General features: G+C 36.1%; 1 protein-coding gene across 9 annotated transcripts in view; it reads left to right on the forward strand.

Moving 5' to 3' along the window:
- Fryl (FRY like transcription coactivator) overlaps nt 1-23,748 on the forward strand; it is a 235,277-nt gene that overhangs the window by 36,530 nt on the left and 174,999 nt on the right. For all 9 annotated transcript variants that reach the window (XM_047565924.1, XM_047565930.1, XM_047565922.1 and 6 more), the window contains one exon: nt 20,137-20,266. The gene's annotated coding sequence lies outside the window, so the exon portion shown is untranslated. The remainder of the gene's footprint in view (nt 1-20,136; nt 20,267-23,748) is intronic.

Raw genomic sequence — 23,748 nt, forward strand, 5'->3', positions numbered from 1 at the left:
TTTTAGTTGTTGATGGACCTTTATTTTATCATTTATTTATATGTGGTGCTGAGAAGTGAACCCAGTGCCTCCCACATTCGAGGCGAGCGCTCTACCACTGAGCCACAACCCCAGCCCCTGATGTCTTTTTAAAAAATCTTTTCTTTCTTCATTTTAGCCTTCTCTTCTGACTTCTAGGACTTTCCTCCCTCTGACCCAGTAGTCTTTCGGTTCATACTTGTATTATACTATATTAGTGGTTCTCTTCTTGCTTCCTTTTCTGTCTGGTGTTCCTTATTTCCACTTTAGTGATGGTTCAGGGTTACTACATCTTAGATCAGTGGTTCCAGTGCTGGGATCCTGTTAGAGTTTGGATATGAGGTATCTCCCAAAAGCTCCTATTAATGCAGGAATATTCAGAGGTAAATGATTAGATTGTGAGAGTTGTAACCTGGTAAGTCCATCCTAGTTTGAACGGACTGACTGGGTGGTAGCCAGACAGGTGGGAGGTAGGTGAGGTGTGGCTGGAGGATGTCAGTCACTGGGGGCGAGCCCAGTGCATCTTCCTTGTTCCCTCTACCCCACCACTTCATGACCTGGCGTGAGCTGAGCAGCTTTTTTTCTTTTGGGTTCTGCTGTTATGATGTGCTACCTCAACTCCGGCCACCTTGAGCAGCGGAGCTGGCCATGCGTGGATCAAAACCTAAACCATAAACCCAAATACAGTTTCCCTTCTCTCAGTTGTTCTGGTTGGGTATTTTAGTCATGGTGATGGAAAAGCTGACTAAAACAGATCCTTTTAAAAAAATACAGATACCTTCTGAAAGAAGGTTAGGAGAATTTTTTGCAGGGACTGAAATCAATGGGTAGATTGCCACTGGTTCTCCAGGACTGCAAGCCCCCCTGTTCCGTGTACCCCTCACTCCTCAACGTTTACTACCTCTGACCTAATTATTACTTGGAACAGGTTCATTCCTAAGGTATTGAAAAGAGGGTCTTCTTTTTACTTCAGGATTTTTTTTTAATGTCTGAAAAAATTTTGCCTTATTATTTAAAATTAAATTTTAAATTATTATTTTAAATTTAAATTTAAAACATGCAAAAATAAGCTAATAGCCCGGTGCAGTGGCACATGCAGTTTGGGAGGCTGAGGCAGGGAAATTGAAAGTTCTAGGTCAGCCTCAGCAATTTAGAGAGACTTTGTCTCAAATAAAAAAGCAAAAAGCAGTGGAGGTAGGTCAGTGCTAGAACAACCTCTGGTTTCAATCCCCAATATCACACAAAATACCAAAGATTTAACAATGACAACGAAAACACAGACTAATGTAAGGAATCCCTATGTGCTCATCACCCAGGTTCAGCCATAGCCAAATTGCCCATATATCCCACCAACTTTCTTTTCGTGTCTATATTATTTTAAAGTAAATCCTAGATATCATATAATTTATTTGTATTTCATATATTTCCTTGACTTTTTTAGAAAATATAACCATAATACCATTATCAGTATTAAAAAAGAGTGAATTCCAGTGTTACAAATGTTCACTTAATATTGATTGATTCTCCTTGTACATTTTAAAAACAATTGGTTTGATTGAGTCAGGATATGTATAAGCCCCTCCCTTCCATGTAGTTGGTTGATTTTTCTCAAGTTTCTTCCTCCTCTCTCCCCCTCCCCCTTTCATTTAAAGGGATGTTCCTGATTACGTTTAATATAATTTAATATACTCATCTGTCTTTCTATCTCCTAATAATTGGTACAGTAGTTGAACCTGATCATGTTCAGGTCTAATTTCTTTTGCCAGTCTGTGTCTCTCAGCAGGAGTCTTATCTGGTGCCCACAACATTCAGTTATCTTCTCTCTCCTTGTATTGAGCACCAATGGCAATTAGGTCAGGGGTTGGCAATTTTTTTTCTGTAAGGGGATAGTTAGTATATATTTTAGACTTTGTGGGCCAAATGCTGTCCTCTGTTAAACTACTCAACTGCCGATGTAATGGGAAATCAGTCATAGACAAAATATAAATGAGCAGGTGTAGTGGAATTCTAATAGTACTTTATTTAAGAAACTAAGTGGCAGACCCTTGCTTTAGTGCTTCTAAATCACTAGGCTTTGCGAAGTAGAGTTTTAAATTTTTGTGTGTGTGTATGTATGGTACTATGGATTGAACCCAGGGCTGCTCTACCATGAGCTATATCTCCAGCTCTTCATATTTCTTTATTTTTTAAACTTTTTTTTTTTTTTTTTTTTTTTTTTTTGCGGTACTGGGGATTGAACTCAGGGTCTTGTGATTGCAAAGCAAGCACTCTACAAGCTGAGCTATCTCCCCAGCCTCATATTTCTTTATTTTGAGACAGGGAGGGTCTCACTAAGTGATCCAGGCTGACCTCTACCTTGCCATTCTCCTGCCTCAGACTTCTGAGTCCCTGGGATTATGACAGGCTAAGAATCCTGGTTCTAATGACATAAGGAATAATGTAATTAGAACATTAATAATTAGTCATTTGTTGGTCTTGCCTGGTGGTACTAACAAAAGTTGTCTGACATTTTTTTTGCTTAATATTGTGTCTGTGAGATTCTACCCTGTTGTCTGAAACAGTAGGTTTTTTTCATTGATGTACATTATTCCATTGTGAAAATATCACCATTGATCTGCACCATTCTGCAGTAGATAGATATTGGAGATGCTTCCAGTTTGAGAGCTATAATGAATCAAGTTAGCATGAAAACTCTTGTTTATAACTTTTGGTGGACATAATACACTTATTTTTCTTCTTGGATATTTACTTAGGAATCGAATTTGCAAAAAAAAAAAAAATATATTTTTGAACATAGGGCTTATTCCCCTAGGAATGTTTAGTCAAAGTACTGTGTGTGTCTTAGTAATCTATTGCTGTCTAACAAATTACCAAATAATGGCTTGACACAGTAAGTATTATAATCCAAAGGTGCTGTTGTTGGTCCATATCTTGGGGGACAGCTTAGTTGAGTGCCTCTAACGCAGAGTTGCTCATAAAGCTGCAATTGAGGTGTTTCTGGGGCCATCTTTATCCTAAGGCTCAATTGGAGGGGGCCCAAGGAGCATTCTGGGCCATTTTCCAACTTACTCATGTGATTTTTGGCAGGTTTCAGGTTCTTTCTGGCTGTTGGCCAAAATTCCTTGGGCCTCTCTGTAGGGTAGCCAACATGGGTAGCTGATTGTTAGTTCAGAGCAGGGTCAAAGGGTAAATGATTTTGCAATTTTACTAGATATTGCTATATTCATCCTAAGAATTGTACCTCTGTGTTCTCATCAGTAATGTGGGTGCCTGTTTGTTTATATTTAACTTTGTCAGGAAAATATGTTGTCAAACTTTTGGGTGTTTTGTCAAATGATCTCATCATAGGCTAATTTCCATCTGTCATCATGTGAAATTGAATGTCTTTTTTTAATATGGTCAAGAGGCATTTGCATTTCTTTTTCTGTCAGATGTCCATTTCTTTTTTCTTTTCTTTCTCTCTTTTTTTTGGTGGGGGGGTACCAGGATTTGAACCCAGAGACACTTAAACCACTAAACCCTATCCCCACACTTTTATATATATATTTTTAAAATTTTGAGACAAGGTCTTGCTAAGTTGCAGAGGGCCTTGCTAAATTGCTGAGGCTGGCTTTGAACTTGAGATTCTACTGCCTCTGCCTCCTGAGCTCTGGGATTACAGGTGTTTGCCACTGGTGCCCGGAAGTTGTCCATTTCTTTAGCCCCATTTCTCTAGGTTTGTTGGAGTTTTCTATTTTGTAAGCCCTACATACATTTCAAATATCAACCTTTTCTGTTTTCTTCTTCCTTTCAGTTAAATAGATGTGTTTTCCAATCCTTTCAGCTTGCTTTATTGTTTTCTCATTCTTTTCTATTAATGCTATATTTATCCTTCAGCTAAGTGACCATTTGGTATTTGATGAGTTCATGTACATAGCTTGGACCCATCTCGCTAGTACTTCAGGTGATAGAAGTTGACTTTGTTCACAGTCTGATGTTCCTGTCTTCCATTTATCACATAATGGCATGACCATTTTCCTAACTGAGAAGTTGAAGTGACCTTTTGTGCTTTATTTATTATAAATTCAAACAAGTATTTGTTGAATATTTACCAGGTTTCACATACTGGGCTAAGCACTAGGTAACCAGTAGCCATAGTCTTAGCTCTCAGGGAATGGTCTAACTGGGGAGTCCCTATTAAAAAACTCAGGTCTCCATAGGGGATCAAATATTTCAAGAGATTTAAGGATTGAGACACCTTATTAGATTGGAAAAGTTATAGATTGCCTTTATGACAGTTTAAATGATATTTGAACTGAAGTTTCAAGGACAGTAAGGATTAACCTGCTAAAAAATACCAGGGTGCCATTTTCCAGACAGAGGAAGCAGTGAGGAAGGGTGCTGAGGCAGGAAAGGAGTTGAACTTCCAAGAAGCGAAGACTGGTTTGGTGGGCTTGTAGGGAGAAGGGGTGGAGGGGTGTGAGATGTCATCTGATTTCTCTGACCACAGGAGGTGGAGTCTGCGGGGGGGTATGTGTGGGGTGTGTGTATGTGTGTATGTGTGCACTTGTGTGCAGAAGTTGGTCAGGAGCTGTGGGTCAGGTAGCAACTGTGAAAGGTGACAGTGTGTATTTGTTCAGTTCTATTTTTTCTTTTGGTTCTACTTTGGGGCCATGCTTGTTCCCATTGTGTTTTCAGTGTGCACTGCCTTACTTCAGAAAGATGTCTCTGGACTACTGATGTTTTAAAAATCTGATCCCACTTTGTTCTGGTCCCTGTTCCTCATTCCAAACTGCTTCATGAGAAAACTTTTAGAAATGATGGGTCTGTTCATATAAGGCTTCCTATCTCAAACTCTCGGTGACTCCTTCATTGGGGAAGAGTGAGGTCCCACCTGGAACTGAAGATGTATCATTTTCTTTAGGCTTCAAGGTCTGCTCTCCTGAGACTACTTCCCTTTAGCCAGCCGACGAGACTGGTAGTTTCCTACCTGTTTTCTTAGCTCATCTGCAGTCTCCCAGCTTCAGTCATGACATCTCTGTCGCTGAACCCTCTACCTCCTCTCTGCTTTTTTGTTGTTTCCTGAAGACTCTGCATAGCTCCTGACTGTTCCCTTAATCCCTTTTAGATCCCTTCTCTCAGATTGATTTTTTTTTAACCCACATATCCTATTTTCCTTTATTGATATGTCAATTCTTTGATTCATCATAGTTTTTATTATATAGAAACTCACATATTTATTTGGAGCTTAAAGAATTGTATATTTTTCATTTTCATAATGGATAGGGACTCAATAGAAATTTGTTGAGTTGTATGAGATTAGGGAGATCAGTCATGGAAATCTCTTATAAGAAAGGCAAGTCTTAAGCACAGTTTTATAGATATCATGAATAGAACCTTTAGAGAGTGACCTCATTCAGAGATAGAAAAATCTTACTTGCCCTTTGAAGCAATCTTTATAGTTCAGTGCACATCACATAATATTTATATTCTCTATACTGGTTTGATGAAAGTATGTTTCTATGTCAGTATCAGAGTTCTTAAGACTTAATGGGAGTAATGGCGTATGTAGAACATTAAATATTTGATTTCCATGGTAGCAGAGAATGGCCAATGAAGTTAGGAATATGTAGCATATTTAAATGTACTTCTGCTTTTATCTGAAACATCTTATGGTCCACCTGGATTACTTCTTGTGTATCTTTCTAGGTCAATGTAAGAGTCTGATTTTGTTTGTACATCAGGGCCTGTCAACGGGTTTCTTTTGTGAAGAGAAGAGCACTGTCATTCACTGTCCCATAGCTTGCAAAATGATTTTAGGTACTCATTTTTTTTTTTTTTAAGTCTTCATAGGTTTCCCTCTTTTTCCATTCCTCATTTCCTTAACTCTTTTCCTGTCTCCCTTTCTTCCTATAAATGAGTTTAGTTCACATTCTCCAACTTATAATGTCTTAGCACTGTATCACTATATCATATACATTGTGTTGCCTCCATGCAAGGTTATTTCTCTGAAATTATAATGGATTCTTTTAAAGATTTATTTTACATATGAATTTTCAGTTATTAATCTCACCTTGTTTCTTTGGATCACCTCTTGAAGTAAATGACTGCCTTTGTCTCTTAATCCCTATGGATATAATATAAGGGTTGGGTGATTGTAATAATTTTGGTGCCATACTGAATGGGATTTTTGTCATCTGAAGTATAGTACATACTACATCCTTAATTTCCTAAAGGTACATTTCACATTTTCAATGTTTCAACTACATTAACTAATAAAAAGTATTTTGATTATATTATTTTAAAATATAATCCTAATAGAATTTTTAAATGAGCTTGTTTAAATTAGGACACCGGATCTTAGTTTCTTTTTGAAACATTAACTGGGTGTTTATAGGTAAAAATCGAGTTTTTGGTACTGTGATCGTCAATCATAATACATTTAGTTTGGAGTGATGAGGGTTTTTATTTTTAAAATGGAGAGTCTATAAAACCAAAAATATTCCATGCAGCTCTTGGTTTGACAGCTTTATGAAAGGCTTAAGAGATAAAGATGTCATAAGTGAAATACTGCATTCCACATAGGATTTATGTAACTAGTAGTGATGGTGAAAAACCTGGGGAGGTGGGAGAAATGACTCAGTTCCTCACTTGCCCTCTACAAGTCTTGTTTCCTCTCCCATTTTAAGTCCCACATAAGAATTAAAGCTTCAAGTATAATCATGGCATTAATTCAGAAGCTGGATATATTAAAAGCTAAGCTTTTGTTTTTTTGTGATAGCTATATTTGTGCCATATTGGAACTTTCTACCTCCTTGTTCTAGGACAGTTTAGGAGGGCTGGTGTTGGAGCGGGTGAGTCACAACACACCACGCATTCCTCAAGGTTGTGGGCTGTGTCCTCTCCCTAGCTGTGGGCCTCACTGTCTAGAGCGGTGCCTGGAGTACAGCTGGGCTCTCCTCATCCATTATTCTGTATTTGGCATCAGGTTTCTACGAAGCTTTCAAAATCTAGTTTTTGCTTTCCTCTGATGAATCTTCCAGGTAACATTTGCATCTAGCCTTAATGTGCTTTAAATGTGTATTAAAGCTCTTAATGAGAAGAGGAGCATAACCAGGATTGTGATATTGGTCCAGAGACAACTTTTGGAAGGTTTATTCTGATGACCTTGAACTCCATTAAACTGAGCCAGGGACCAAATATTCTCTCAATGTAGAGCAGGAACAAAGTGAAAGGGGCATGTAGGGACTTGGAAGAAAAGGGGTGATTGGAAAGGAGAGAATCTTCATTTTCAGTTGATTTCTTGTATCTTCTTGTCAGGTCTTCCTTATAATGTATAATGTAGCAACTGCTGACATGGAATTTTACAGCTGATTGAATTATCACAGTGTTTAAACTGTTAGTGTTGGTCTTTGGGAAGCACTTGTTTTAGCCTGAAGATTATTTTAGGAATCTTGGCTGAAACAGGGGACTGTCACTTTCCTTTATAAAGTTGTTCATTAGACTTGCAGTAGACATTACCAGAAAAGGATTGAATTAATTTTAAAATAATCTCTGATTTGTTGATCATAGTATTTCTCTTTCCCTCCTATCTTTACTTTAGTAAGGTAAATTTATGCTTTACTTCTCATGAAATAGTTTTTAAAAATCATGTTAAGTTTAATTATTTTGAGAGATCTTTATCTTTTGTTCTGAGGTTCACAATTGATGTAAGAACATTGAAATTATAATTGCATTTTGATTACTTAACCTCATATACCTCCCATATAAGAGCTTATTCTTTTAAAACATAAAATAATTCACACCGAGTGCCACACCATGGCCCACACCTGTAATCCCAGCAACTCTAGAGGCTGAGGCAGGAAGATCACAGGTTTGAGGCAGCTTCAACAGCTTAGTGAGGCCCTAAGCAATTTAGTGAGACCCTGTCTCAAAATTAAAAAAAAAAAAAAAGCAGCTAAGTGACAGAGTGCCTCTGGGTTAAATCCCCTATACCAAATACATAAATAAACTACATAAATAAATCCTGATGTGTAGTATTTCTCAGTTCATTTCCTAATTTTGTCAGTTTCCATATCTGTAAAACTGAAAATTTGGAAAATTCATGAATTTGTTTGGGTTAAAATGAAGTAATATATGTAAAGCACCTAACCTTGTTGGTCACACATAGTAGGCTCTCAGTAATTAGTGGTTGTTTTGTTATTATTGAGTACTTAGTTAATTTGGATCCCTAGGGCAGCAGCAAACCAATTCTGAATTTTACCCTCCTGTGTTTGTAACTTTCTTAGGCTGAATTAACCACTGTGAAGAATAAAGCCTATTTGTGAGGTGGTGTGGGGTGGGAGAGGACTTACTGACTTTTGTATGCAATTCCTTCAGAGTTGTTGGATGTGTGCTGGTATGAGGATTAAGCTTTGTGGCATGTTCTATATGGTCATCCATCGTGACCAAACTGATTTGGAATGTTGTTTTGTTACTGACTTTGAAATGTCTTGTTTTCTGTACAGAGAATGTGGATTTGAATAAATTGCTTATTATCCTTTACAGATTTCTAGAGCGAGAGGAACTGTCAATCGGTGTAAATCCTGCCCAGCACAACACTTTCTTTCATAAAGAGGGGAGGAGGCAATAGCAAGATAAGCACTTTTTGGGGCGGAGCCAGGAGCTGTTGTATAACTCACAGGGTACATGGTAGCACCAGCTCTGGAGCCTGTCACATTGGGAGTTAGGACTGGAGGCTCACAGTGAAACAGCCTCGTTTATTAAACCTAAGTATGTTACTTAAAGGGCATTTTAAAAAAGAACAGCTAGCTGGCTCCTCAAAGAGAGGAAAGAAGCAGTTTGTGCAGTTATAGAATGTGGCTCCAGTTAGTCTTTGGTAACCACTTCTCCAGTGGTATCTTTCCTGTCCCTTCTTTCACTCTCACTGATGAATGTCTCCTTGGCACCTGGCTGTGGTTGAAATGGGTTTAATTCAAGTACCTGAAACCTATTGCACGGATTTCTCTTCCAGATTGCCTGCAAACGTCTCCATGGTGAATGTATCTAAGTGTCATTTAATGCAGATTCCAGGCGCTCAAGTTGACTCTCACTATGAATGTTAAACTCACGTTCCCCCTCCCCTGCCCTCCCTCTGTGGAAATGCCCCATCATTAACTGGTTCAAAGATGTTTTGAATTTAACAATTTAATGAAAAACCTCTGGAGAGACTATTACCATCCCATACCACCCCATCATTCCCTTTCTTGCTGCTTTTCCTCTCTGCCAGTGCAGTCTTACCCTTTTTTTTTCTTTTAAGTTCTTCTCCATGAAACTTTTTAGAAGTATGTTTCATTTCGGTTAGTAGTAATGAACATTTAGAAATTCAAGGGAAGTAAGAAATGTAACCTAGAACTCAAATTTTAGGATTGTCTCCTGCTAAAATGCATTATTTTTTGAAGTACCACGAATGTTTATAAACATTGTCTATGTTTAAAAATCAGAAATTATATTAATTTTGGTAAAATTCTAAATTATTTTCCAAATAATTTTAATTTAGAAACTTGAAATATTAAAAGTCTTAGGTCAAACTTATGGAAAGGAAATGAGAGTTATAATTTTCAGGTTGTTAGGAAAAACCTATCTTTTATTGTATCATTGGTTATTCTTATGTTATATAAAAAATATAGGAACTGACCCTATTGTCCTTCTTATACCTTATTGTTATTCTCGTGAAAGGTTTTATTGTGATGGAAAATAGGAATTTTAAGTAGACTTCTTTTTAATTCTTTCCCTACTTCAATAAACTATAATGGTTAATTGCAAGTTAATGTATATAGGGAAAAGCTCTGATGTCATTGTAAAAAAAAGAAAGAAAAAAAAGCTTTCTGGAGGAAACTATTAAGACTACAGCAGAGGAGACCATGCCAGCTAGGTCCAAGGTTGGGTTGTGACAGTTTCCAGTTGTTTGTCCTCTCACTGTTATTTTTGTTTTGTTCTGGGACTATGTTTTGGTCATTAATAATGATATCATTAATTAGACAGGAAAAAAATAGTACTGTTGAAACCAAAAGCCAATAATTTAGCTTGAATTTTAGAATATTATTACAGTGAATAGTGATTACCATTTATGGACAAGGTAACCAGAGGACATTGCTCCTTCGCCCCCAGAAATGCTGTTTAACCTCTTGCTATGACAGCCTGCCTTCCAAGTAAAGTGTTTTCTATACAGAAATCAGTGATAGCTTCCCATAGTACATCTAAAGAAAAGATGTGCAGAGAGGTAGGTTTATTGTTGTTTTTATTATTATTATTATTATATTATTACTCGGCCAGTCTGGCTCACATGCCTCTGGGTACAAATAAAACAGTTTGGTGGCTCTATTAATCTGTAAATATAGTTTATGGTGTGCCTAACTGGGTACCAAGATGAGATTTAGGGACCAAGAGAATTTGGATTATTTAATACTTGTACATAATAAAACTACTTATCAAATATTCATGTGGGCACATACAGAGGCATAATTGTATTCTTGTAATGCACAATATAAATACTAATATTGTTTTGGAGAATCAGCATGGTATGCTGAAGCCATGGTTTAGAAAAATGCATTGTAGTATGTTTTTATCTGTGGGAATTACTGGCAAGTATAATCAAGATTCTAAATATTATAGTTGTTTACTTCACTTTTGATTTTGGCTTAAATATTTTAGGTCTTGTTATTTTTTTTTTATAATGACTAAATTATTATTCTTATAATATCTATGGTAGAAGTAAACCATAATTGCTTTATAAAAGTTCTTTTAATCATTAGACCTACTTTTGAAGATATATTTTAAAAACTATTTCCGCACACTCTGACTAGTTTAAAAATATTTATGATAGGTGTGGTGGCACATACCCATAATCTCAGTGACTTTGGAGGCTGAGGCAGGAGAATCGAAAGTTCTCAGTCCAACCTCAGCAACTTAGCAAGACCTTGTCTCAAGATAAAAAATAAAAAGGACTGGGGATGTGACTCAGGGTAAAGAGTCCCTGGGTTCAATCCCCAGTACCCCTCCCTGCCAAATCAAGTTCTCATTACCTTCATACCTACTCCTTTTCCATAGCTTCCAGTTATTTTGGTGCATTTCCTCTGTTATAATATTTCATCTGTAAATATTTCAGCACATATTTCTAACAGACAAGGAATCCCATTTTGAGACAGATAAAGTAGAATCTTCAAGAACCTTTTTGAAGAATGTACTGAAGTGAAACATTAAAATTGTATATGGGCTCTTAAGGCGACATATAGGGATATATAGGAAAAGTGAGATCCTTTAAATTGGAAGCAAGTTGTTGTACCAAAAAACAAGACAACAGGCATGGAGAAAAAGGCAATTAATAGCTTTTAGAGTATCCACTAGATAGAAACTCACATTTTTTAACTGCTGCTGTGTATCTGCATTCCATACAGGTAGGTCAGTAGGGGAGAAAAGCCAAGTGCATTTCCTATCACTTAAGATAGCAGTTCTGTTTCAATACTTTTTCTTGAGGGGGGACAAAAATCAAAGGGTGTACAAAGACTGCCCATCAAGATACTTGCTGCAATATCTTCATTGTACAGCAGTGAAGAACTGAACCCAATGCTCAGTGTTAGTGGAATGATTAAATGAAGATGCCTTGGCAAAAAATGTAACCACTAGAAATTATTCAATATAATTCCAATTGTATAAGATGTTTAATGTGTATTAAAAGGCCTAAAAAAAATTAACCCAGATATTAATTTGAACAATTAGTGGCAGTCTTTAGGTATTAGAATTTTCATTACTTTCTTGGGAAATCGAAAGTTTTGCCCATCAGCATATGTGATATGTTTTTTTTTTTTTTTTTTTTTTTTTTTTTTTTTTTTTTTTGCGGTGCTGGGGATCGAACCCTGGGCTCTGTGCTTGCAAAGCGAGCACTTTACCAACTGAGCTATCTCCCCAGCCCAGCATATGTGATATGTTAATAAATGATATCATTGAATGTGCCTGCTCTATTTTAAATACTGTTTAAGTACTTTTTATCTTTTACACTTAATTCTTGCCATAGCCCTAAGAGATTCTTTTATCTTTATTGCATAGATGAGGAAATGGAGGCGGAGAGAGATTGAGTACCTTGACAATTTGAGTCTCTGCTTCAGGATTTATTCTTTGCCCTTTTTTGGTAATTTTTTGTACCAGGGATTAAATCCAGAGGCATTTAACCACTGAGCCACAATCCCAGCCCCACTTTAAAAAAAAAAAAAGAATTATTTGAGGCAGGGTCTCGCTAAGTTGAGGCTGGCTTTGGCAATTCTCCTGCCTCAGCCTCCTAAGCCACTAGGTTACAGGCTGTTCTTTGCTTTGAAATGTAATTTTATCTCTTAACGGTTGGGAAGACACTATATATATTGTTTTACTTTTGCTCTTCTTAAAAGTGTATGGTGAATATTATCTCATAGTAGGACTGAGTTGTGTTAGAGCTCTTGTCCAACACATGTGAGGCAATGGGTTTGATCCTCAGCACCACATAAAAATAAATAAAATAAAGATATTCTTTTTAAATTTAAAATAAAGGTATTGTGTCAAAAAACACTAATTGCCCATTTTAAAACTATTAGTCAACACTAGTCAAGAATATTATGGTATATTTGTCAAGAATTATCTTCTTAAATTTATTTTTAGCTGAGTGGTAACCTACACCTATAATCCCAGTAATTTGGGAGGCTGAGGTAGGAGGATCAGAAGACTGTGAGTTTGAAGCCAGCCTCAGAGACTTAGTGAGACACAGTTTCAAAAGAAAAATAAAAAGGGATGGGGATTTGGCTCAGTGGTAAACTGCCCCCAGGTTCAACCCCTGCAAACCCACCCCCCCAATTAGTCAATTAATTTTTTGTACAGGGGATTGAATCCAGCAGTGCTTAACCACTGATCCACATCCTCAGCTCTTTATAAATTTTTTTATTTTGAGGGGTTGGAGTCATAGATCAGTGGTAGAGAGCTTTCCTAGCACTTATGAGGTACTGGGTTTGATCCTCAGCACTGTATAAAAAATAAATAAATAAAGGTATTTTGTCCATCTACTACTAAAAAAAAGTGTAAATTTTTTAATTTTTAATTTTATTTTTTTTTCTTTGAGACAGGATGTCACTGAGTTGCTTAGGGCCTCGGTGAGTTTCTGATCCTGGCCTTGAACTTGGAATTCTATCTCAGCCTCCTGAATTGCTGGAATTACAGGCTTGTGCCACTGCACCAGGCTAGCTTTTTCTAAATCGATAACATTCCATCTTAAAATATTTTGTGATTTTCTTCCAACTGGTTCTTTGTTTTTATTCTTTGCCTTATGCTGCAATATTCTGTTCATAGGAATAACAGTACAGTAAACAAATCTTTGCAAATAAGTTTGTATGGGCATTTCTGATTATCTTTCTAGAAATGACTTTGGAAGTGGCATTATGGGGTAAAAAATCAAACATTTTGAGGTCTTTTGATACACATTGTAATAGTGCAGATGACAAAACACCATCCTTAAGTTTAGAGAAGTTGTTTTGGAGCAATAAATTTGGCATCTAAACCATCAGTGGGAATGAATGCATTCATAGTTTCTCTTGCAGAAGTCTCTGAGCTTGTTAAATGCAGTAAACAGACGAAAAGAGGAAAGACAAACGTGGGAGACTAAACTGTGGCCTGTACCTGCCTCAGAATCTTGAGCAGCTACTTTCCCCCGCTTCTTTAACTTAAAAATTTTTTGAACCTGATAACCCTTTTATTGCAAGTTCTATAAAAACATAAAATGTGCCTATCAAATTTGCAAGAATATCTTGATGAAACTTAGAATCACAATTAGGTAGAGCATTTTTCATTATATAATTTTTTAAGCTATAGATATAAAAGGCATAATACATTGATTAGAAACCATAATGATGCTTGAAAGTGTTTTTGATGTTGCATTTTTATTTTATTTTATTTTTAAAAGTTTTTTTTAGTTGTCGATGGACACAATATCTTTATTTATTCATTTTTATGTAGTGCTGAGGAGCGAAACAATGACTTGCACATGTGAGGCAAGCACTCTACCACTGAGCTACAGCCCCCAGTCCTGATGTTGCATTTTTAAAGAAAAGATTTTTTTAAATGGGTTACATGTTCTCTTTGTGAAAAGCAAGAACTGAAAATTTTTGGTTAATTGATTGTTTCTGATAAATGGTTAAGCTTTTACTGTGTGTTTCTCTTGAGCGTATCTTCTTGCAGAGACTCTGGGGAAGACTTTTGCAAAGACTTGACTGTAGGTTTGGGTGGGGAGAGGGGTATTTTAACTTAAGGGAGTCCAGAGAATAAATGAAATCAGAAAGTCGCTTATGTGAAGCTACAGAAGAGGTTAGGATCAGTTATTCTGGAAAGCCTAAGATTGATAAAGGAGAATATGATAAAAGGTGATCTGATACTCTGGCAATTCATGAGAGGTACAAATGGAATAAATAAGCATTCAAATTGAATTTGAGGGCTTCAAGTACTTAAAAGAGCAAAAAAGAAGTACTGCCCTTCATGATGAATAGTAAAATTGTGAAACTATCTCCTGTAAACAGAGTTAGGAAGTAAAGGAAGATTTTAATCTGGGACTTCTAATCCATAACTTATAGTTAGATTACAAAGGCTCATAACTATAAAATTAGGTCAGTGTGCATTTTGGAAGGATAAGTCTTCATTTTTTTTAAATTTGCAAAGAAATAACTACAAAATGCTTGAACTCCCACTAGAATGTAAACTCCAAGGCTAGGGATTTTTGTTTTATTCACTCTTTTGTTGCTGGTTCTTGGGAGATAGGTCTGTCCAATAAATATTGGTTGAATGTATGATTTCTATAAATTTATGTGAGAAATAGTTAGAGTAATGAATTTTTAGAAGTTAGGGATACAAGTATATTCCAAATGCATGGACTGGTGGTACATTCCACATTGATGTTTTACTGGGCTACTTCTACATTTGTCCAGAAATTTCCTTTTGGTGTTTAAGTCTAGATGAGTATGTAGAGTGGAGAACATGTGTATGATCATTTTTGGTCAAATTCCATTTTTTTCCCCCTGTGCCAACATAAAAATGTAATAAGAAATTATTTTAATAATACATATTCATTCACTAGTATGTAGGAAAATTTGTACTCTGGTGTTATTTTCATTTAATTCAGTAATGAAACCTTTATGGAAAACTTTCCCTTAAAATTGTGAATGGAAAATTTGCTGATCATTTCCCCTAGATCAAGTTGTATGACAGTAACTGCTGTTCTGACTGAAAGTGTGAAATCAACAAAATGTTGACAAATTTACCTGCAGAGAACATTGCTTTATCAGCAAGAGATTTGGATTTTTGCAGTGAAGCCCAATTATTCTATCTCAATATCATTATACAGCATTTTTAGCAGGTCATGTAATCTGTGATTACATTATTGTTTCCATACTTGTTAAAAAGAATGACTGAGAGAAGCTTAAAAATATAAATCCATTTAAAAATTATAAAACTTAAAAAAATTATAAAAATGGCATTTCTAAAATGACTGGAGAAAAGGTGACTTGCTTAAAGATTGAAGTTACATAAATCATATTGTTCTTTGGTAATTATAGGAATGATCATGGATTTAATGATTTTTGCCAGTCATATTTAAAAGATATTTAAATAATGGCTTGGTATTGATGCTTGATTACTCATGAGTGGATTCTTCAGGTTTTTTTTTTTTTTTTTTTGCGGTGCTGGGGATCGAACCCAGGGCCTTGTGCTTGCAAGGCAAGCACTCTACCGACTGAGCTATCTCCCTAGCCCTCTTCAGGTTTTATATAATCTTCAGTGGATTAAAAAATTACTACCTTTTCTGTTTTCCAATATTATTTTGTTATCACATACAGGAGCCCCGATTATTTTAAATACATGTGAAAACCATAGCATCCTTATTCTCAAAGTCTTTCAGAATATTTACATAATTTTAGTTTTCTGCATCATTTTAAGAGACTTCCTAAGAGTCCCACGTTAATTTAATAGAAGAGCAGGAATTGGCCTTTATGGATATCTTGCAATGTAGTTTCTCTCTTTGGTTGAGAATATGATGAATTTTTAGGTCACCACATATTCTGGTATTGAAAGTATAATATAAAATACATTTGAAGTCAAATTTAGAACTTTGAGCTGGAATCTTTGATGTAATTTTCCCCCATCTCTTTACCCAGTGGGGTAGTCCTTTCTATAACATGCTACAGGAATGGTAGCATTTCTGACAGCCTTTGCCTAAAAACTCTGAGCAGGGACTCCAGCCCTTTAAGAAACTGACTGTGTATTAAGTACAATATAATTGAGTCATTCTTTATTGCTGAGCTCAACCTACCTTGTGCTAGGCATCATAACTTCCTTGCTCTCCTCTTCAGATTATGTATTCCAAGCATACAGACTGGCATCAAGAACACTTTAATGAACACCACTGAGATTCATTCACTCTTAACTTTTGCTGCCTCTTTGGATATTTATTATTCATTCTGTTATATCAGAGGTACATGCACCAGATGTCTTAGAAAAATAAAGATAATTAAATTTGTGGCATTACTGTTTGTTTAAAAAATTCTTTTCAGAAAGGAAATGAGGTTAATGTGTTATCTGAACATCCATTCAACTTTCTCTTTCACTTTTTGAACTAAAGTGAAGCAAGGCTGTCCCTGGAGGGCCTCATTTGCCCTTAGGTTCTCCCGGGCCCCAGAACTGAGCTGCTGTCCTTTATATTTATTACACATGGAAGTGTCTAGATTGTTATTCCCACTGCAGGTGAAAAGTCTTGCCCTTCAAATAATCTGTTATTTGGCTATTTACAGTCTTCTTTTTAGTATTGTCAAATACCAACTGACCTCCTTGTTTATTTGACCTTACTCTTCTTAAATTAGAAATCACAGCATTAGTCATGTGTACAGCAGACCATATACAGTTAACCTAACCTAACCTAACCTAACCTCACCTCTCTGGCCTTCACTATCTCAAAAGAAGTATTATAAAAGTGATGGTAACAATTACTCTTCTTAGAGATAAAATGTTCTCCAAATCAGTCAAGTGAAATGAAAATGAAAATTCCTTGTTAAATACTGTGTATGTAGACAAGATGAAAAAGTGGTATGCAAGAAAGCGGACCAGAACCAACCAAACAAAAACAGTACTTAAAACAAATAAAAACTCTTAAAAACCTAGCCCTGCTAGAAATTACCATAACCTATAAAGAAAGCCAGAGAAGTAATAAATATTTTTCAAGTACCCAAAAGACATTTATTTTTTCAGAAGCTGGAAATAAGAAGACTACATGTCTACTGAAGAAGTAGTGAAAACTTCTGAGAGGATGCAGAGAAGGAACACTTGGTGCTGTTAACTGTAAATTGGTTCAACCACTATGGAAATCAGTATGGAGGTTCTCAAAAGACTAGTCATGGAACCACCATATGACCCAGCTATACCACTCTTTGGTATTTATCCTAAAGAATTAAAGTCATCATACTTGTGTTTGTAGCCACACAATTCACAATAGCAAACTATGGAACCAGCCTAGGTGTTGTCCATCAACAGATAAATGGATATAGAAAATATGTGGCATATATACACAATGAAGTTTTTTTCAGCCATAAAGAAAAATGAAATTATCATTTGTAAGAAAATGAATAGAACTAGAGACCATTATGTTAAGTGAAATAAGCCAGACTTAGAAAGTCAAGGATCTGTGTTTTTTCTCATATGTGGAAGTCAGGAAAAAGGAAAAGAAAATCCAAGGGAGATCAGTAGAATAGAGGAAAGAGGGACTAGGGGGTGGGAAGGAGGGAGAGAAGGGGAAAGTGCTGGGGAATGATATTGGACAAATTATATTGTTATATTGTATGCATGTATAAATATGTAACAATGAACCCACAATTATGTATAACTGTAATGCACCAATTAAAAAAAAATAAAAAAAAATTCCGACCAAATACTGGGAATTTCTTACACTGAGACAATTCCATGGAAGTGTGGTTACAGGACGAGTAAACACGCAAAAAGCGTAGCTTTGGAACTTGCTGTGTCTGAGCAGAAGGTTATTCAAAAGTGAAGTAAAATGAAAGAGCTGAACATGGTGGTACAAGTCCTCCCCAGTTGGAATTATTGCAGCATTCCTAAAACTGCTTGCTACTCTAGCAGTGACGGGTTTTCTGACTTGTCCCCAGAGAGAAAAATAGTTTACATCTCATTAAATGTCCAGTACTTGACTGTTCCTGCAAAACATGAGCTTTATTTGACTCAAAGGGGAAAAATGGTCCATGAACCGAAGACAAGTATCAAGAATTAGGGCATGATTGTAGACAGCATACTGTTAATAGATTCAGAAATATTTGGTGGGGCAGCAGAAGATTCCAGTAAGTCTGAATGATATGGATTATGAACAAGACAAATGAATTTGTTGTTTGCTCTATTTACCAGATTTTTGACTGTGAAAATTTGACCTTAGTCATGATTTAGTTGACCATTCCTCTGTTTACATGGACTATTACATTTTATAATTGGACTGAAGGAATTTGAGATTAAGATTTTTAAGTACAAAGTTAATACTTCAGAGAGCTAACCTTTTCTGTTACCAAAAAAAAAAAAAAAAAAAAAAAAGGAACTGGTTATGATTTAAATGAGGATTCTTTGAGGGTTGGACAAGCACTTGCCTACCATGTGAGAAACCCTGGATTCCATACCCATTACTGAAAAAAAAAAAAGAAAGAAAAAGAACAAAAAAAAAAGAAAGAAAATCAGTCTTCAGCCAGGCATGGTAGCATCTGCCTGTAATTCCAGCAACACAGAGGCTGAGACAGGAGGATCACAAGTTCAAGGGCAGCCTCAACATAGGGAGTCTCTGTCTTAAAATAAAAAGGGCTTTCCGGGGGTAGTTCAGTGGTAGAGTGTCCCTGGGTTCAGTCCTCAGTACGGAAGGAAGGAAAAGAGAGAAGGAAAGAAGGATGGACTAATTTGAGTTTCATGGCTAGATTTAAAATTGACCTATGTAACTATTGAAAAATGTCAAGACCTGTAATGGTAGTAAAACATGAATGTGTATGAATACATATGCATTGTTATAAATTGTAAAGAACAATTCCTGTTATTGATTTTATTTTTACCAGCCATCAGAATAGTTGCAGGTCTTTATAGGAGTTCACAGTCCATGATCCCCTCAGAGTTATTATAAATATAGATTTTAAAAAAGGGGCATCCCAAACATTGTAAGTGGGATAAATAGTAGTCTTGCAAACAAACAAACAAAAAACAACAGTTTTTTTTTTTTTTTGCAAATATATATTTATTTTAGTCAATAGAACAATAACATATTAAACATATTATTGAGTTTAGGTATTGGTGTACGAATTCAGTCATTAGTTAGTAAGCAATGCTTATTACAAAGAAAAAAGGGAGGAAGAAAACTATAGATTAGAAGAGATTGAAGGGATGCAGTTATAGTTGTCTGAATGGGTTTCCTTTAGGTTTGGATGAGAAACTGTTAAAAAGACATTTATAATCCTGGTGTGACTCAGGCTGAGCAAGATGATCACCAAGTTTGAGATCAACCTGGGCCAACCTAGCAAGATCCTGCTAAGGGGCTGAGGATGTTGCTCAGTGGTAGAGCATTCCTGGTTCAATCCCCAGTGTGGGCAGCTGGGGATGAGGGAAAGACACTGGGGAAATTTAACCACTGAGTGGTAGTCAATGTTATAAAATAATAATTATTAATATATTATAGATATTATAATGGGGTTGGCTTATGTTGAAAAAGTAAATCTTCATCTTTGATATATACTGAATTATCTACATGTGTCTGAAATTTGCTTCAGGATAATTCAGAGTGGGGGGTATGAAGATATGAATAAAGATATAAATGACACATGATTTTTCTGAGTTAATTGTTGAAGCTGGGAATAATAGGGGAGGGGTTCATGACACCATTCTCAATAATGTTGCACTAGTTTGAAATTTTCCGTAGTAAAAAGTGAGAAAAAATATAATGCCATGTTATTGAAAGAGGATGCCTGCAGCTCCAGGTAACTAATACATAAGAATGTGTGTGAATAATACAAATATGCACTTATTTCAAACATAGCTGATGTGTAAATATTGTATTTTCTTTTTCTTCAGAGCTGAAGCCATTCATTTGAGTCTTGGATGATTCACATCTAAATACTTTATTCTCAAAACTGCTCAAGTCACACAGTCAGAATTAGATGATCCACGTTACCACCAAGAAATTACTGTCTTCAGTGACACGGTAAGATTTTACTAAGTATTCTAAAAGTCAAATAGTGACTAGGGTCTGAAAAGATTTTTGAATGTTGTATTATAACTTCCAGTTTCAATTATAATTCCTAAATCCTCTTGAAACCTGTGTTAGTCAGGTTTCATCACTGTAATGAAATACCTGAGATAATTACATTAGTAAGAGAAAAGGTTTGTTTTGGCTCATAGTTTGGGGAGTTATATCCATAAATGATTGGCTCCATTGTTTTGGGCCTGTGGTGAGGCAACATATTATGGTGGGAGTGTGCGGTGGAGTCAAACCACTCACTTCATGGTGAGGAAGCAGAAGAGAGGAGGGGACTGGAGTCCTACAATTGCCTTCAAGAAGAAACCCCAAATGACTTAATTTCCTTCCATGAGGCCCCACTTGTCATGTTCTACCACTTCCCAACAGTGCCTAAGTTGGGGTCAGTTCTTTAACACATTGATCTTTGGGGGTCATTCAACATCAGAACTATAGTAAGTTCAAAGTTATGATAATTACCTAAATACTTAGAAATAACAACTGTAAACAAGATTTTGTCATTTCCTACTCAGAGATTCAGCTAGCAGTGGGTGCAGTTTTGTCTGTGGAATACCCTGCTTTCCCCCTGGCTCTGTGTCTCAGGTTGGGTTCTCAGGAAGCTGGTACTGAAAAAGAGTGCAGCTTCCAGGATGTTAGGGTTTAACACCTGTGGAGAGGAGGGTGATATAGGACGGAGAAGACAGAACTACAGTGAAGGCCCAACAAAGTTTGGGCCAGCCCACAGACCATTTTATAGGTGTGAGACTTGATTTTCCTTCCTGGAGATGGACACGCGTCTCAGTGCCTTGGTTATCTTGCACAGATCATCAAAAGAGCTGCTCAGCAAATATCTGTTGAAGGAAGGAAGTGAGAGAAAAGTCTTGTGGTCTGCTGTATGACACCTAATGCTTTCCCCTGTACCTCAACCCTTTCCTTTCAGCAGTTGAAAGTGCAGTTGAGAACACTGAGGTTGACAGCCACAGAGCTGGTTGTGCTGTGTATCATGAACAACATGAAGGTGGCTTTCTCTCTGTCGTTAGCATGTGTTGTATACCACTGTGTTTCTGGGCTCCATAGATAAGATCTGCACAGCACCCGAGGCAAACAACAAACCTAGGCTGTATGGAACATGAAATCCTGTTCAGAAAGATGGAGCAAGGGAGTACGTTTGGAAAACACAGTGATAACTTTCAGGCACACTGAGGCTTAGTTTGTGGTTCCCACCAGTTTTTTTTTTTTTTTTTCCCGTTTTGTGGAAAATGTGTTGATTGTATATTAATTGTGATCCTTTTAGGCTCAAAAGTTAAGGGAGAATGTGCTTCTGAGAAGCATTTTTAAAAAGTTCATGTTTTTTTCCTGTTAAGAGTCCTGCTTTAGGGCGAGAAATTTCTTTTAATTGACTGCTGCTTTATTTTTTACCTCTTCTTACCAGTGCAGAATTTGCTTGGATCTTTTAAATATTGTCTGAGACTTCCTGCTGTTTTGATGCTTTATTGTAAAGGAACTTCAGATGACATCTTTTAAGTGAATAAAGTAAGGAATGGTCAACCTCATAAGTAATGTGGTGGAAGAATAGGATGAAGGACTAATTCAGAACCAGACATTGACTTGTTTTTCTATTACAACTGATTTTTTTTCCTTTATTCCATTTTTGCTTCATCTTTAGAAATATGAGGTAAATACTTTACTTCATGTTAAATATTGGAAGAATGAGATTGTGAATGTGGTTTCACTAAGTGAAGCTGATATTTCAAGTTATTATTAAAATGTTTGTCTTTGGAAGTTATGATTACTTAGGGCGTTCCCTCTGTCTCTGTTCCCTTTGTTTCTTTATTTCCTTCTTGCTCTCTTGGCACCCCCACCAGAGGGCAGGCAAAGGAAGGGATAGATGTAGATATTGACTTCAGGTTTTCAAAGTCTTTTACAGGCACCCTGTTACTGGTCTGTTTTGTCATAGTTCTGGATTCCACTAAGGCAGTAGAATCAGCATGCTATTTTAAAATATTTAGTAGAATAACTCAATTATTTTGAAAGTATATGTTATTGGTTACTTTGTTTATTGGATTTAAATATTTAGACTTTAAATTTTTCAAATTTATGTTCTTGGAGCCATCTGTTTGAAATTATCAGTTATTTTTTGGTAATTCATGCCAGGATTTCTACTACTACTACTACTACTACTACTACTACTGATAAGTCTGTTTGATCTTAATGAGGAGAGTTGTTTTTGAGTGCTCATTTAAAAGTACCCTGTAAAGTTGTCGGTGATTCCTTTTCATGTATTGTCAAAGTTGTTCCCAAGCTCTAGACGTGGATTTTCACATGATAAGGATTATGTTTTCGATACAAGTAACTGTTTTATACTTCAACTGAAAGATTATTTAGAAGATACACCTCAGACCAAAGTAAATTTGTTTTTACATTATCACAGTGAAGGTTTTCAAGGTCTAAATGTTAAAGTGAATGGATGTGAAAGACTTTGTGGTCTCAGTATTGATGTTAACACCCATCATACAGTGTGTGTGTGTATAGGAAGTGCAGTTTCATAGTCTGTTTGGTTTGTTATCAGCATGAACAGTCAATGTCCTAAAAATCAGCTTCCCAACAGCTGGCACTTGACCTGCTGAGTTTTAGCACCGCCTAAATTCACATGACATTTCTTTGCTCTTTGACACAAATTGTGTCACTGAACTTCTCATCAAGGAAGTTAATACAGGCACCTTTCTGTGTGCCTGTGACAGGGTCTAGTAATGTAGAAGAATCTTAAAATGGATTTTTTAAAGAGAGTTGTTCCTCCCATTCTTTCTGGAGACATAGTTTTGGATACTAGAGATGGGGTTCAGGAAAGTTCCCCAAAATTACTAAAGATGAGACGTCTCAGTTCGCTTTCATCAGAGAAGACAATACAGGAGCGAGATGGAAGCAGTTTCTGTCACAGTCATTATGACAGATGCCAGCATCAGCAACTAGGTAAGGTAAAAATGCACTACTTTCTGTCCTCTCAGGAAAGGATTTTAGGAAAGTAAAATTATTTTACAAGTGTGAATTCTAGTGAGCCTGAATCTTTATTTTAAAAATCATATTTAGGGGTTGGGGTTGTAGCTCAGTGGTGGAGCACTTGCCTAGCAAGTGTGAGGCACTGGATTCCATCCTCAGCACCACATAAAAATAAATAAATAAAAGGTATTGTGTCCATCTACAACTAAAAAAAAAAAATTAAAAAATCATGTTTAAACATTAAAAATGTTTAATAAAGTAGCTATATAGTTGGCCTGAATTTTTCAATATTAAAATTTTTGCTTTGAGTTTAGAGAGAGAAATTTTTATGATATAAATTAAGATAAAACCATTAATAAAGTTGATAGTTTTGATCTTTAGAAAATATTTTGATGAAATATTACTAAAAATATTATTAAAACCTTTAGGATATGTAAGTAAAACTAAGATAC

This window comes from Sciurus carolinensis, chromosome 10 (assembly GCF_902686445.1).
Source record: "Sciurus carolinensis chromosome 10, mSciCar1.2, whole genome shotgun sequence".
NCBI classification, from domain to species: Eukaryota; Metazoa; Chordata; class Mammalia; order Rodentia; family Sciuridae; genus Sciurus; species Sciurus carolinensis.